Genomic DNA, 3,464 nt, shown 5'->3' on the forward strand with positions numbered 1-3,464 from the left:
GTACCGATATGTATTCATAAATAGAACATGTCCTTGCTTATAGAAACAAATTCCTCTCTAGAGTAAAGATTCTGTTGGCCAAACCTAGCTTTTGTAATTTAGGGAAACAATACTCTATACAATTATTGTTAATGAAAGGCTGAGCATGTTCTTCTAATTCTTTGGTAATACAAATGTAAAAGTAAAAACTAAAGTTAAATAATTTAGTTTATATCTATGTTATTCCATCTGTATCATTTTTTTTCATTTTTATTGTATATAATTTTAAATGAAATTTAAAATCTCTACAATTACATTAAACAATATGAAGTCCAAAAGAATTTTTTTTTCAAATTTTGTTTTTTAGTACACATTATCGATATAGGACGCGTGCCAGCTACAGCCTTAGAAGACGCTGTTGTTATGGATACACAGGAAGTTACTGTGATAATCGTATGTATTTTGCAATTGAGGATGTTTAAAGCTTTATGGTCAGTATAATGCATTATTATACATGGATATCAATGATATCCATCATCTATATTATTTCAAATACGTTTATTATGCGACTTGAATAATAAAGATTGATTGTATGTTGTTTAACGTCCCTCTCAATAATTAATACTGATATGAGGAAGTCGCCACATGCCGGTTGAGAGCTACAAATTTTGTCCTATACTCAGCACTCAGGACCATTGATCAGTGAGCAACCCTTTTCTCACCAGAATCCACGTCCCACAGTTTTCGAACCCATGACAAAAGGATCGACATACGTGTCGTTGAGTTTGAAAAACCAAACATTTCACGGATTAAAAGTCGAATTAAGGGAAATGTAAAATAATTTGTTGCAAGGTATCATTTTTAAAACATCTACAACGCTATAAATACGGGTCGGTATGAGATCAAATTTTCCATAAAACCCTTTGGGCTTCATTGAATTTGATCTCGTGACCAACCCTGTATTTATATCCCAATTAAAATGATACTTTATTTTTTAAATACAATATGTAGCATATGTACTGAAATAAGTTTGCATTACTGAACATTTTGTAAATTATTTGTCATACTTTCTGGTGTGCCTTATTACATATGTTGAAGAATAGAAGAGTAAAATGACGATTATTGATTTTTCAAATAATCTTTTGCCTTGTTCCAAAGTTGAAAGTAAAGAAAAAATCTTTGCTTGCAAATGTACAAACCAAAGAAAGACCCAGATTCAAGATCTTTCTTGAACTATTGAGCTGTAGCCTTTCGAAAATATGGCAATATTAAAAAAAATAGCGGCCGTTATAAGTTATATTTTCAACCTTCTTATTCCTTTTTCTCTGCTACAGATTTCCGCTTAATTAAGTATTTTATCGGGAAATGGGGAACATTTACAATATATATGACTGATAGAGATATTATCATCTTTTATTATAATTCCTATTGGATTTGACAAAATTCAAACAGGATTTTTCAGATTCCTGCAGATATTCATGAAAATTCCTGGGAATGTTTTAAATTCCTACAGGAAATTCCTTTCTCCCAAGGGATTTTTTTAATCAAAGTTGATACTCTCACCTGATAGGTGAGATACACACTTGCAGAAGTAGATATGAAGTCTGTACATCAAGATTTATCAGATGACATATTTGATTTTGCTGAAAACTGAATGTTTGGCGGGCGCCAATTTGCCTCTTGTAAAGTAGCATTTTTATCCTGCACAGTGGTGATATATTTTTATTAGATATACGTGTATATGAGATCAAGCAATTGGTTCAGTTCAGTAAATACAATTTATGACTACAAATGGTCCACATCGTCTTTTAGCTTTTTTCAAAGTTTCAAGTAACTTTTAATTAATATTGACGCCTTCTTACAAGTCATCTAGTTTGATTCCCTCTCCACTCCACTACGACCATAAAGAAAAAATTTTCAGCTATCCTTGTTCCCGTTATAAAATTGTTACGTATTTCAAATAAAAGTGATTTTCCATTGCTAAACTTTGGTTTCATTATAAAAAGTAGTAATTTTGTTTTTCTTCTGTATTTTGAAGAGACTGTATATAAAGTACAGACTGATTTACATGTAATGTTGTTTTTCTTTGTTTGTTTGAAGCAATATGCAGCTGCAAAAACGGTGGTATTTGTATAGCCCCTAATGTTTGCAGTTGTCCAGTAGGATACGCAGGAATCTTATGCCAAACACGTAAGATCTTAAAATGTTCTTCGTGGTGTATTGTAGAAAATTACTTTTAGCTATATATGTTCACTTTTATATTGAATTCAAAAGAAAAGTTTTCTTATAATTATAAGTTATTTTCCAGTAAGATGTCATCCTGCTTGCCAGCATGGACACTGTGTCAGCCCAGACAGATGTAGCTGTAACTTTGGATATACGGGAGCTGCTTGCTCTCAGCGTAAGTTTGTCCCTCACATTGACGTCAAGGATACAATAATAATTCTTTTCACCGATAGCTTAAAAATTAGCAATAAAATGTATAGTTATTATGTTTATTCTGCTTTCCAGTTTTTCTTTTGTGGAAAAAAGGTAAAAGATCTTGGATAGTGGGTGTTGATAGTAATTAACATTTTAAAAAAAAACGGAAAGCCAATTATTTATATTATATTGTTAAAATCTGAAAAACTTACGTAGTTATCTCTTTTATCGGAATTATATGCATTCTCTATACTCTCAAAATGTACAATGTTTCGACCCAATTTAATAAAAAAAATATTTAACCCTGTTTAATTAGTTTAAAAATACAACAAATGTGCATTTAGTCAGTCACTTTTTCTCCTCGCAATGTTTGTTTGCGTTATTGAACTACTGAACATCAAAAATGGTCTTACGTTTATTGAGTATACACTATCGAAATAAACAATTATGAAGAGGGAAAATCAGAGAATGTAAATATAAGCTTTGAATTCATATTTTGGATGCCATCGGTCCTATAACACACCGCGGTTTGATAATTTGTCAGCACGACCAGGTGTATCATAGGACCGACGACTTCCAAAAATATGAATGCCATGCTCACAGTAACTGATAAACAGCATACTGTATACTTTTCTTAACTTTTAAGGAAAAAAATCCATTTCAATCCTAACTGTGCAAGGTATGCGATCCCTACACTCTTAGTTAACAGAAGTTTATTTACAGCTATATGCAATCCACCGTGCCAATCAGGGGGAACATGTGTAAGCATAAACACCTGTCAATGTCCATCAAATCAAGCAGGACCACAGTGTAATCAACGTAAGTTGAGCTTTTTGTCATGATGTCATGACGTGCTTTTATCTAACTGCAATATATTTGAGTGATATATGGTTAGGAATGTCAATATTCCGCCGATAAATGCATGGCTGAAAAATAGCCGACTCGGCTTTAAACAATTTACAATAATAAAATTATTTTATTTATTTTTTTCAAGTGCTATCCTGCACATACTTCGTATTTCACACAAGAAAGTCATAGAAAGAAAGAAGCAAACGACGCTTTAC

General features: G+C 32.0%; 1 long non-coding RNA gene across 1 annotated transcript; it reads left to right on the forward strand.

The window, feature by feature from the left end:
• Window positions 1-290: 290 nt before the first annotated feature.
• On the forward strand, window positions 291-3,202 carry LOC134238454 (uncharacterized). Its single transcript, XR_009986018.1, has 4 exons — window positions 291-432; window positions 2,080-2,169; window positions 2,288-2,380; window positions 3,124-3,202. It is a non-coding gene; the product is annotated as an uncharacterized LOC134238454 (long non-coding RNA).
• The last annotated feature ends 262 nt before the right edge of the window (window positions 3,203-3,464 follow it).

This window comes from Saccostrea cucullata, unplaced genomic scaffold, assembly GCF_032062105.1.
Source record: "Saccostrea cucullata isolate Sc308-1 unplaced genomic scaffold, CSIRO_AGI_Scuc_v1 ctg22812, whole genome shotgun sequence".
Lineage (NCBI taxonomy): Eukaryota > Metazoa > Mollusca > Bivalvia > Ostreida > Ostreidae > Saccostrea > Saccostrea cuccullata.